The 13,593-nt window shown below is 44.3% G+C and overlaps 1 pseudogene; it reads right to left on the bottom strand.

The window, feature by feature from the left end:
• Nucleotides 1-8,089: 8,089 nt before the first annotated feature.
• Nucleotides 8,090-11,900, bottom strand: LOC136533310 (uncharacterized; annotated as a pseudogene).
• Between the last annotated feature and the right edge of the window lie 1,693 nt (nt 11,901-13,593).

Below are 13,593 nucleotides of genomic sequence, written 5' to 3'. Positions count from 1 at the left end.
TCTCAGCTGTACACGATGTGTTCCATGTTTCCCAATTAAAGAAATGTCTTCAAGTGCCTGATCAGAATGTTGAGGTTGAAGGAGTTGAACTTGAACCCGATTTGACCTATTCCGAATATCCTATCCGAGTTCTGGATCAGAAAGACCATGTCACACGAAGGAGGACAATCAAGTTCTACAAGACACAATGGAATCAACATTCCGAAGAAGAAGCTACTTGGGAATCCGAAGATTTCTTGCTAGAACAGTTTCTAGAATTTCTTGCGTCAATATAGAATAATGTTAGTTGTGCTCTATCGCTGCAAATCATGTTTGTAAAGGGACCTTAGTTGTTTTATGGAAAGGTTTTGAATGTTTTTGCTTGACACATTTTCTTTTCCATTACTTACCCTATGACTTTAAATCTCGGGACGAGATTTCTTTTAGGGGGAAAGATTGTAACACCTCTGGTGTTTTAAACCCTAAAATATGCCATGTCATCATATGCATTGCACATCATTTTTATGTTAGTGAAAATTTTGATATGCATTCACTAAAACAAGTTTATTTTTATGATGATATGTGTTGACTTGTATGGATGAATCAATTTCAAAACCTTTGTATTGAATTGGAATTCCAAAAACCCTAATTTCCAGCGTTTAATTCTACCCTAGAAAACCTAATTAAAAATCTAAGCACATTTTAGGGTTGAGCCTAAAAGAGAAAGTGTAGAGCTTGTCATTTTGTACAAAGTTGGTTTTTGGAGTTTTCAAAGTTGTTATATAATTTTTTAAGTAATTTGAAAAGGGATAAATTCTTAAAGTGTCCCCTTTTAATTTTAAACTTGTATTTTGAAATGTAGACATAATTTGAGTATGGTTGTTAAAGCAAAGTTGTAGAACTTTGAATTTGGAGCAACTTTTATTTTTGGAGATTTTTGAGTTACCATACAAATTTGAGAGTAATTTGAAAAATGGATCGAGTGGCAATTCGGTAAATATAGTGAACAATGCAGCATTCCGAAACCTCACCGTCGGTGAGCTTCCGACGTCTTCCAGGCGTGCCCATGGCCACCTCCGGCTTTGTGCTGGCATGGGAAGGCTGCTGCATGGCTTCTCCGTGCTTCCTGGCCACGATATAAAGCCTACGCCGTCGCCGTTCTCCTCCGTTTCCTCTCCTCTGTTTTTCCCGTCGTCGCCGCTCAGCTCCGTCGAGCTCGTGCCGTTGCCGTAGCGCCCTCCCGGTCTCAGCAAAGCATACCACAACTCCACCTACTCCTTGCGAACCAAGCCAACCTGTCCTAGACGCTTGATTTCGCCGAGAAACGCTGCGCATCGCCTTTCTTCCTCGCGGCCGGCAATATCGCCGTCGAGTTTGCTTCATAGTGGCCACCACTCTACGGTGCGTCTCTGCCCTTGCTAAGCGTAGCTCTAGGTTCACCATGTTGCCATGATGCTCTGTGTCTTGTTGGATGACCTTTTCATCCACTGCAGCCATCGGAACGCCGCCATCGATGACAGCTTGCACCGCCGTGTCTGCGGTGATCGACGACAAGCCTTTCTGTTGCTCCTCCGGTTCAGCCATCAGCTCGAGCGTGTTTGGGGTGAGCTGCTGAGTCTTCCCAAGCATTTTGTTTAACCGCTACTGGCCTCACTTCACCGGCATAGCGCAGCTGCACCGCTGTGTCTGCCATGGCCGGCGTCGAGCTCGGTTTGAGTAGTGATTGGTGCATTTAGTGCCACCAATAGGTGCGCCTTGCTGTGGTGATCACGCTAGTACCATGGTCGTGGCCAGAGATCTCACCGTCGACGAGAAACCGCCGGTCAGAGGGCTCGCCGCCATGGTCAGCGCGGGCTGACAGTGTGGTCACCCTGTCAGTGACCGTTGAAGTAAAAATGGATTTTTCTATTTTGCAGAATTGGTTAAATAGTGCTGTGATTTGTTTATTTTGTGTAGAATTAAATGGAGCTCCAAAAATTATGAAAATTTTTGTGTGACCTCTTTGACATGTAAAATATTTAGGAAAAATATTAAATGTTGCTTTTCAGTATATTTTGAATTTGATAAAAATTGCTCAAATTAATTAATAAATGGGTTTCCATGATTTTTCTAGGCTTAAATAATTATCCAAAAATTATGAAAATTGTGTTGCCACTTAGTTATAATGTGGTGAGTCTTCATAAAAATTTTAAGTTTATTTGGAGAAAGTTGATTTATTTCATAATTATTAATTAGTTATTAATTAATAAAAATGAATAGTAAACCCTAATGATTTAGGTTTTGTTTGAATTTGGGATTGAGTGATGACCTTGGGTCATTAGCATATAATGATCCTTGGCAATTAAAGTAAGTGTTTGAGTTTATGAAAAGGTTTAGTTAGTCGTAGGTTTGCAACTGTACCGCGAAGGAAAGTTGTATTCAAGTTATTAACTTTTGCATCCATCGTCAAGCATCATGTTTTATATCTCGCATCATTTTAAACATGGCATTGTTACTATGTGTAGTGAACAAAAGTGAGAACATGGTAGTCAACCAAGTTGTTGAGGAAGTTAATCCACCTATTGAGGTCGGGTTTGATATCTGTGGAACATCTCCGGAACCTAACTATTCCGACAATCAAGGCAAGCCCCAGATGCATTTAAACCTAGCTTGTGTTTTACAAATTTATATCGCTTTTGTTTTTAAATACTGCATTAAGTGATTAGGAGTTAAGTGGAAACCTAATTGGTGCATTACCAACCTTGTTTTTCCATATCAACCTTGTTACCAGCTTCAATTCGAGAATGCCTAATTATGCTTAGCCATGCTTAGACCGATAGAAGTCGGGTGATTACCTGTCACCTGCGAGATATAAATGGATTTTTGGATACGATTGGTTATTTATGTTATCATGAGATATAATTATGTGGAGCAATAAATCTAGACTGGGCGGACTCGGTGTATGAGAGCCACAAGACATGGAGGTCTTGTGAGCGGGTTCTTTCCACCTGTGTCGATTAAGAACCATCCGTTGTTGAATTACATGAGGTGAGACTTTGTAGTACTAGCCACATACTCCGGTAAGCCTTCACTTGGCTATTCTATTATGAGAATGGCTACTCATGCACTAGGAGTGGAGAGATGGCGGGAGTAGCGTGTACCCACGTGGCAATGGGCTGGATTGGTGGAGTACTGTTCTCTCAGGTGGCGCAGACCCATTCTTGTTTTAGGGGACTTGAGGGTAGGTTGGTATATGTAGGTCAGGGACATGCATATGTCATGTGGTTGGGAATCCCCAGCTAGGTTATAATCGGTTTGAATCGTCGTTGCTCCTCGGTTATGGAGACTCAACTCAATGTTCATCATCGTAGTTAATAAATGAAACTTGAGGAAGATTTGAGAAAGGGTTTGATATGAAGTTCATGATCTCAATACGGATCATGGCAGTTTCATATATGATTTTGATAAGGGTTAATTGTTGAAAGAAAGAATCTTGTTAGAGAGCTTTTACGCAAAAGAACCTTGTTTAATGCTAAAGCCTTACCTTGAATCCCCGGGCCTGCATTCCTGAGTCTTATCTATTGTTACTTCGGTTAAGTCTTGTTGAGTACTTTTGTACTCAGGGTTCTTTAACCCTTGTTGCAGGTGAGCCTCATGAGTAGGTCTACCTTGGACCGTGCTGCATGACGGTTGTTCAAATTGATGATGACAAGTAAATGTGTGGCCCTTGGGCAGGGTACTTTAATTGGGTGTTATGTTTTATGTTACTAAAGCTACTCCACTACTATGGTTTGTAATAATAATCATACTTAGTTTGTAAGGTTTGAAACAACTGCTTTGTAACTAAGTTATTGTAAGACTTCCGCTATTTCACTCTGATGTAAATTAATGAATAAACTGTTGTAATACTGCAATGACTCTGTAATGGATCCTGCTTGAAAAAATAAATCGTGGATGATTCGGTGTTCTTCAAGGACACCTGACAGTCTTCTTAAGTTATTGGGAACATATGCATAGTCGTCAGAGGTCATTGGACAGTGACAGGTGCATGTGGGCCCTATAATTTAGGATGTTCTGCCACAAACACCCCCCTCCCGTAGTCAGAGCGTTGTTAGCCATGAAGACGAACATTCAGACTGGAATGAAGCTCGGTGAGAACTGAAGATGGAAGACCCTTGGTGAAGATGCCAGAATACTAAGATGACGTAGGCACATGAAGAACACGAAAAGCCCTGGTGGCGACCTTGTCACGAACAAAGTGTACATCAATCTCGATGTGCTTTGTGCGCTGATGTTGCACAGGATTAGTCGAGAGGTAAACTGCACTGATGTTGTCACAATACACCAAGGTGGCTCGACAAACGGGATGGAAAGATTGGGATAACATTTACACCCGAAAACGCGTAGATGAGAATATATGGGCCGGACTCCATAGAGGGCAAAAAACGGTGTCGAAAAATCTAGCATTTTGGTGGGATGTAAATTTAGGAAATATGTGGCAGTTTGGAGGGCCTCAACCCAGTACGGTGAGGGCATACTAGCCTGAAACAAAAAGAGAGCGCAAAATATTATTAGTGGTACGAATAATGCGCTCTACTTTACCGTTTTGGGGAGGTATGGTGGCATGACATGCGCATGGTGATAACCTTAGTAAGAAAAAGGAAATAGGAGGTCGAATTATCAAATTTGCGCCCATTGTCGCATGAAACGCGTAGATGAGAATATATGGGCCGGACTCCATAGAGGGCAAAAAAACGGTGTCGAAAAATCTAGCATTTTGGTGGGATGTAAATTTAGGAAATATGTGGCAGTTTGGAGGGCCTCAACCCAGTACGGTGAGGGCATACTAGCCTGAAACAAAAAGAGAGCGCAAAATATTATTAGTGGTACGAATAATGCGCTCTACTTTACCGTTTTGGGGAGGTATGGTGGCATGACATGCGCATGGTGATAACCTTAGTAAGAAAAAGGAAATAGGAGGTCGAATTATCAAATTTGCGCCCATTGTCGCATTGGGCAGTCTTAACTATGGTTCCAAACTAAGTCGCAACATAGGCGAAAAAAATAAGACAGTGTGGCAAAAGTGTTAGATTTTAGGCGTAAAGGAAAAGTCCATGTAAAGTGTAAGCAATCATCAAGAATAATGAGATAATATTTATAGCTAGAGACACTAGCAACAGGGGATGTCCACAAAATCACAATGAATTAAATCAAAATTCTTAGTGGCATGGGAAGTGGAAGTATGAAATGGCTAGCGTACATGACGACCAAGCTGGCAGGCATGACAGATAGCCTCGAGCTCACTTTTATTGCACGAAACTTAAGGGACTAATTTAGATAAAGCCTAGACACCTAAATGACCAAGACGACGATGCCAAAGGGTGCTAGGTGTGTGTTAGAAACCCGACTAGATTACCCACATATAACTGGATTCAAGGAAGTAGGATACAAGATCTCAGGAGAAGGGAGATCGGAGTAGTGAAGGAAGGAAGAACTAGTACAGAAAGGTAGACTTGGGAAGAAAGAAGAATAGTAACTAGTAAGGGTAAAAGGTAATCTGATAATTTATTCGATATCCCTAGTACTCTTAGCTTGTGCCTTTTGTACACCGGTGCCCAGCCACCGAGCAGCCTTGGCCCATGGCCCATAAGGCCCAGCAATAATTGCTTCCTGACATTCTCCCCTCCTTAAAAATCGGCTTGCCCCCAAGCCGATGTCATGGACTGATAATGATTGACTGTATCTCTCAACTAGAATGATCCTCCGCTGAATTCTGAGCTGAGAAGCAACCACCATTTGGTAGTCGTAGCAGTGAAGATTGACACTCCATTCCAGCAATGCTTCCTGGCCAGGCCTAGAAGTTGGGGCAACAGAAGAAGTGTAGGCCAACCAGTTGTGTGACTGTTCACCAACGCACACTGAAAGCAGCCTCTTGGATCCCAAAGCATGTGTACTAGCTGTATAGCAAAGAGCTTTGTAGCAAGGAATAACATAATGAACTGAGCAGTTGCAAGATTGCCAGCATTGTAATCTGCTTTATGCTGCAACAATAGCTTCAACATTTTAGCATGTCCATTTTTAGTAGCAATATGTATTAGCGCCCCACCCTTGTTGTTGATAATGACAACCTTAGCTTCAAACTCGCTGCTATGATCAACCAGTGGCTCATTTGGTCCTCCAATTAGTTGTCGACCATGCTCTGTATTCCCAGGGTTAAATCTCTCAAGCAAAGAAGTCTGACAAACACCACCACGTTCCTGTTCTGTGTTCGCTTGAATTAGCAGAATAGAACTCATGGGCCAAATTGTAGGAGCAGTAATAGAACCCATTGAGGTCACCAACTCTGGGCAAGCAGCCACTGAACTAAAACTATTGGAAGCAGTTGTAGAAGATTCTTCTAAGAATAGCCACCCATTACTATTGTGGTATTCTGGTAGGTTTGGAGCTGTAGAACTTGGTAAACAATTTGATTGAGATGAAGCATTCCATGTCACACACTCAAGATTCTGAGGCACGTGAACAGATGAACTTGAGCCAGCAATTCCATGAAGAAGATGATAGTTTGCAGCAACTACAGCATTTTCCCCCTTCATGAATCTAGAAGCACCAGTCACCCAAATTGACACTACTGCTACTCTCATCACCTCTCCGTGAGACTCACACATTTGTCTTCAACTAAAGCGGTAATAACTGATTTGTCCACGAATATGTATAGGCCATGGGGGCTTCCAAAGGCGACTACAAGAACTCCTGATAGAGAACCTCATAGCCATGTTGAACGACATCCATGGTGTAGGCCATAACTCAGCATCACAACCCATCAACCTCAGTTCATTAGGTGGTGGCCATGGCTGGTGTTGATTGACTTCTAGTGACATATGACCTGCAACCCAAAGCCAATACAGAAGTTGCAAAAAGATGTCAGCATGTAGTGACAATACCTCAAACACCTAGCATACACACGGATTGGCATGCTCCATAGTGACGTTAGGAGTCGGTAGTGCGTCGACGAAGACAGCATGGCATGGAAGTGGGCTAGCTCGATGGAGTCTAGCGTGAGCTTGACATCCCATTGTCAACAGCAGCGCTATCGTCCCAGCAGAGGAGGTGGACATGTGAGGTCGGAGGTGGCGAAGAAGAGCTCATGCTAGGGGCCTCCCGAGCTCGGCGACGGCAGATGCCCCCGTGGATTGGGGTGGAGAGTGCTGAGACACGGTGTCCCCATCAATGGTTAGGGCGGGCATGAGCTGTGCCTAGAAGTTGTAGGTCCATAGCAGCACTGGCATCGCGCTGGAGGAGCCACAAGTGCAGACATGGAATCCAGGAGGCCTAGGTTGCGGCGGAGCACGTGCTTCCTGCGACGCGATCGCCCCCAGGATAGCGGAGGCGCACGCGAGGTGGGACTGGGCCAACAGCTTGAGCCATGGCGGCGCAAAGGGAAGCGGGGGAGAGGATGAGCACCACATCCGCATGAACAGTGACGGCATAGGCGAGGAGTGCTCCGCGATGAGCCAGTCCATGGCAGAGCAGATACGATTGTTGGCGATGACCTTCCGTGGCACTCGCACGACGACATGCGCGTCGTGGCTATGACCCAACGTCGAACACCTTGTGGGGTGATGCGCATGGGGTCGGACTCGAGCAACATGTCGGGAACGGTGGAGGTGAGGCCGTTCTCGTTGTGGATCTGGTCGGCAGACAATGAGTCCCATGAGGACGACACGGGCGGCGAGGTCAAGGTTCGCGCTACTTCGAGGTGTGGGCAGGCTGCTCGAATAGCCCACCCTAGTTGTCTGGAACCACCATGGCATCGGACCGCACCGTAGGGATCCGCTCAAGGGCACCGACGTGGAGGTCCATAGCGCCATCCCACTGCTCCTGCATCGGTAGAGGTGAGGTAGAGTCGAAGAGGTTGGCCGATTCGTAGACGTGCTCCTCCAGAACGGGGTCAGGCTCGAACAGGTTGCCCCAGTTGTTGGTGACCTTGTGTTGCGCCTCATAGTGCTACTTGACAGAGTTGTTGCCTTCATCGAAGAGCCTGCCTTAGTTGTCGGCGACCATTGGGGGCATCGAACTGCGCCGCGGGGTATCGCTCGTTGTTGCCGACATGGAGGTCCACAGTGGAAGCTCACTACTCTGGCGCGGCGAGGAACTTGATGAAGAGCCGGTCCCAACAAGCATCGGACTCGTCGAACTTCCTATGGATCTCAGCGAACGTCCTACAGATCTCGTTGAAGACAAGCTGGACAGAAGGATTCATCGTGTTATACCGAGAATTGACTGTCTCTGATACCAATTGTTAGCAACCCAACTAGATTACCCACATATAACTAGATTCAAGGAAGTAGGATACAAGATCTCAGGAGAAGGGATATCAGAGTAGTGAAGGAAGGAAGAACTAGTACAGAAAGGTAGACTTGGGAAGGAAGAGAGAATAGTAACTAGTAAGGGTAAAAGGTAATATGATAATTTGTTCAATATCCCTGGTACTCTGGCTTGTGCCTTTTGTACATTGGCGCCCAGCCACCGAGCAGCCTTGGCCCATGGCCCATAAGGCCTAGTAACACTTGCTTCCTGATAGTGTGGCAAACAACAGTAAGGGCATGTGGCGACACATGGAAGGAGTAGAGGCGCCCTGAGCTATTACATCGGACGAGTACGTTCCTGGTTGCTAGATCCAAAGACCAAACGGATCAAATTCGACAGAGCAAGAATTATCAGTAGTGAATTGTTGAATAGAAATAAGGTTTTTAATTATAGGGTAAAGTACATTTTTCAACCCTCAACTTTCACAAGAGTATGAATTTAACCCTCAAACTATGAAACCAGACAATCTACACCCTCACTGCCCTGTTCCACCCTGGGTTTTATGCTGAACGGGTCGTCTAAAAGGGCCATGCAAAGAGGCCGGCCCATTCACACATAGGCCAATAGTTAAGCACTGAACAGCATCATAAATAACATTGACATCAATATGGGATAATAGAATAGTATTGAAGCCAACAGCATGGCATATGAGATCTCAAAATACAATTCCATAAGCCAACAACATGGCAATGACAAGTCTTCACACATAGGCCAATAGTTAAAGGGTCCCATAATTAAATAAGCCAACATATGACTAACAGAGTTCTGACATACACATGGATAGCATAGTAACAGACCAAACACTTAAGTCATAGCATCATATCTTCCTGCCACTCCTGGATGATGAAGCAGCACCAGCAGTAGGAGGAAGCATCAGGTACTGCTGGAACTTTGCCGACATTTTTTTCTTTCTCTTTGATGGTTCTTGAGCACTAACTTTTGCAGAGGCTGATCCAGAGCTTATATGTACAGTGACACTAGAGCTTGCTTAAGATAATGGTAATTGTGCCTTGAGGTTTAGTGTAGCAGATCCTCCATTGTCTGTAGAAACTTTAGCTACTGCACTAGTTCTTGTCACACCTCCCTTGATTTATGCAATGGACTCCTTTCCTCTTTTTTGTGGCTACAAACAAATAAGATTGAGTGAGTGATTACATTTTGTGAAATGCAAAAGAAACGTTGTTGCATTGTTGAAAGAATGTAGGCTAACCTGAGAGGTTTCCGTGAAGTGGTCAAGTGAGAACTTCTTTTCCTACTATTGCCTACTACTCTTGTAGTAGAACAACTTGTTGTCCACTTGATATTCTCACAGTTGCAGATTTAGAAGGACCAGCAGGTGTTGACATTCTCACAGTTGGCAAATTTAGAAAGGACCAGTAGGTGGTTGACATTCCATTTCTCCTTAGGCACATGATTGCCTATTGTGCCGCAACTCCTTTGCATTTCTACATCTGATTAATTGTGCCTACCTTGGATATTCTATTGGGTTTAAGCTTCTCAGTTGACTCTCTCTTTTCTCGTCTTTCTTGGGCCTGCCTGACAATTTCACATATGGTGGAGCTAGCTTTTCCCTTTCTGAGATGGGCTAGTGTGCCATTCCCTCTACTGGTTGCAGGTAGTGACATTAGGGTTTTCTTAAATTTAGTAACTGAAAAGCATGGTGCTATGTAGTCTTCTAGGCAGTGTGTGATGAAGTAAATAGCAACTATTGCATGTGGACATGGCAACCCGCTAGTTGCCAGTACCTACAACTACATGTTCTTGCAATAAGAATCATAGTCCACCTATGGTCATAGTGCACTACTTCATACTTGTCATTACCATCACTAATTGCATGACAGAAACCGACTAATGAGTGATGTACACATTGAGCTTCTTAAGGATGTTTGACAGATCATAGTGGGCCATCATCAACTTTGGTGCTATTCTCTTGATCCTCACCATTACCTTCCTTCTATCATTTCAGAGCATGGTGATGATAGGGTAGAAGTCTGGCCTCCACTATCCATTTATTGAATGATTCACAAAGGTTATTGTCTACTGAGTCATAGTAAGTGCCTAACCTAAACCATGCCCTACTCCAATGACTTGGATCTGTGTTCATCAGTGCATGTGCTCCTTCTCTAGTGAACTGTGCCAGTCTAGCCCTTGCCATGTTGAATAAAAGTGGGCATGATGCTTTAGCACATTTCCACCACCTCTTCTGCCATTCCTTCTTCTTGAACTTTTTCCTCCAGTTGGCATACAAGTGCCTTGCACAATTCCTATGCTCCGCCAAAGGAGCCCAGTGCTGTACAGCATTAAGTATTCCTTATGTACAATAAACCATATGAGATTAACACTACTAATTACTATAGTAGGGTTGGAAAAAATGAATAGTTGAGAATATCATACCTTATGCTGATCAGAGGTGAACACCCAGTCTTCCCCATTACCAACTGATAAATCTCTGAACAATATGTCACAGAACCAGTCCCAAGTGTCATTGTTCTCTTTTTCGACAATTGCCCATGCAATAGGATAGATTTGATTGTTCGCGTCCCTTCCAACAGCACATAGAAGCTCACCATTGGTGGCGCCTTTGAAAAAACACCCATCAAGACCCACTACTTTCCTGCAGCCTACCAAGAACCCTTTCCTACAAGCATCTAAGCATATATACATCCTCTCAAATATAGGCATCCTTTCTTGTACCTTCACTATCATAGTGCTGCCTGGGTTGCTTCTCAACAGTTCCAACTGATAATCAAAAAGCCTCTGGTACTGACCCTTTGTGGCATCAAGCATCTTTTTTAATACAATTTTCTTTGCCCTCTTGTGCTTTGCAATGCTAACATCAGCAAACATCTCCTCTTGGACTATAACCTTCATAGCTTCAAGACTCCAAGTTGGATTTGCTCTTATCATCTTCTCATATCTCTCTCTGCTATTCTCCTTCTAGTGACCATTTTGTTATCTCTCCTTGGTGGACAGCTATGTTCACACTTGTAGATTGAAATCTGCCAACTAGTTGTAGTGGAATTTGTGGTCAACAAACAAACCCAGGGACAAGTTGGCCAGTCACACTTTGCTCTCACTCTGTCACCCTCATCTTTGATAAACTTGATCACCTTCCTCTCAGCTAAAGCATACTTAATGACAGCTTTCTTGAATTGTCTTTTACCATTGAACTTCATCCCCAAACTAAACTTGGGTACTGGATCTTTCTTGCTAAACCTTGGGTACTTGCTCTCCTTTGTAACAAGTCCATTGGCATCACTTCCCAAGTCCTCAAATGACTCATCTTCATCACTACTCTTGGCATAAGGGGTTACATTGCCTTCATCCTCTATAACAGTGCAATCTCCAGTTTGTGTTGTTGTACCCCCAACAAATATGTCATCTAGCTGTGCTGTTTGACTAGAACTCAACTTCTTCTTGAATTCTTTGAACCTCCTAAGTATCTCTTTGGCTTCTTCATCTTCTTCAGAGCTACTATCATCTCCAGCAAGGAATTCACTGTCAGTGCTTGATATCTCATCAGCAGGATTGCTGGCAGCACCATGACCAGGACAAGCATTGCCATCATGACCCATTTTTATTTGATTGTGTACAATGACTCTAGACTAAGGACTATATGGCATGATATGTCTTGTTGTAGACCCCAAGTCAACATCTTCAGGTAGTGCTTCTTCTTCATCTTCCATGCATGCTTCATCTTCAGACTCAGCATCCATCTCATCCTTATAATCACTTTCTTTTATCTTCACTACCATTGCAAGCCTCATCATCTAACATTTCTTGTGCAGCAGGTGCAACAACATATACTTCTACAAAAAATCCATCATCGGTGCATCTCAACATATCTAGGCATGGCTTGTCATCAACTAGTGCTCGCAATCCATTGTGCAGTTCCCTCCCTAGAATTAACCATTGCAATAGGGTGCCATCCAAAATAGTGCAGTGGTCCTTTAGATGCCCAAGTAATTCAGGAAGGGATACTTTGTCATGGTCAATGTAGGACGTGGCCACGATTCCTCCATAATAGTGCATTTTCTTCCCATTATGAAGGAACTCCCCATTGTAATGGAACCTAATGTTCAGCTTCTCCAACCAATCCATGTGTCCTATGTAAACAAACCAAAAAGAAATGTATAAACAACGAATCCAGAGACAATAAGAGGGATTCAAATAGCTCAAAATCCACCAAACTATGCCGCATTAAGCAACTACCGATGCATAAACTACTCTGCACTACCGATCCCTAAGATTTAAACAACACTACCAAATCCCTATGCATAAACTACTCTAAAGTACCAGCACCCTAAACCCTAATCTAATCCACAATCCCTATGCACAAGTGATTCCTTTGAAATCCATGCGTACTGACAACTACTACCACCACAATGATGATTCCAGGGAGGAAAGGGACAGCCAACTGACCTCTGTGCCATAACCCTTAATGCTTGAACTGCATCAACTCCACGAGGAAATCACCGTCGGCCATGGAACGGACATCGACACCGTGCATTGGAGGCTTGCCTCAGCTGGACGATAGGAAATCAGCAGCAAATAGAGCATTGGAGCGAGCCAATCATGGATTCCTGGCACCACCGCACCAGCAGCGCACAGCCTGTCCTTGGCCGACCAGCCACCCACTGCTGCACGCCAGGCCCCTGCCGCGACGCCGCTTGGCGCTCGGCCGCCGCGTAGCACGCACGGCGCACGCGTACCCACTGCCCATAGCCGCTGGGCCGCTGCATTAGGGGGAAGCGAGGGGAGGCATGGAGGATGGTGGGGCGGTGCGGCGGGGAGCACGGTGGGGTGATGCCATGAGGAAGACAGTGGGGGGGTGTCAGAGGGAAGCGAGCAGAGGCGCCGTCGCCGTCGGGCAGCTGCTGCTTGGTCTAGGGTTCTTCATAGGGGTTGGCAGCAGGGACAAGATGCTAAACCAAAAGGCCTAATAAACCTGTCTAACAATCCGAACCTGGATACGAATGGATCTAAACTTATCTAAATGGAGTCGGACTTAGATACGGTCAGAAAATACCTATACCAATTACACCCCTGCTAAGGGTCACTTTGGTTCATAGGACTTCCAAAGAAAAAAATATAGGAATCAGTAATCCTATGGAAGGCACCGTAGATGCCTTTGGTTTCTAGGATTGCTTGAACTTGATTCCAAAGTCACTCAAAGTAGCCTTCATCCAAAATAATTGAGCACAACAACTACCGGCCGAAATGTACTCTGCTTCGGTGGTTGAAAGTGCTACACTATTTTGCTTCTTT

Source organism: Miscanthus floridulus, unplaced genomic scaffold (assembly GCF_019320115.1).
Source record: "Miscanthus floridulus cultivar M001 unplaced genomic scaffold, ASM1932011v1 fs_848_4_5, whole genome shotgun sequence".
Classification (NCBI taxonomy): Eukaryota; Viridiplantae; Streptophyta; class Magnoliopsida; order Poales; family Poaceae; genus Miscanthus; species Miscanthus floridulus.
The sequence above is the reverse complement of the archived record's forward strand: the minus strand, read 5'-3'. Positions and strand labels throughout refer to the sequence as shown.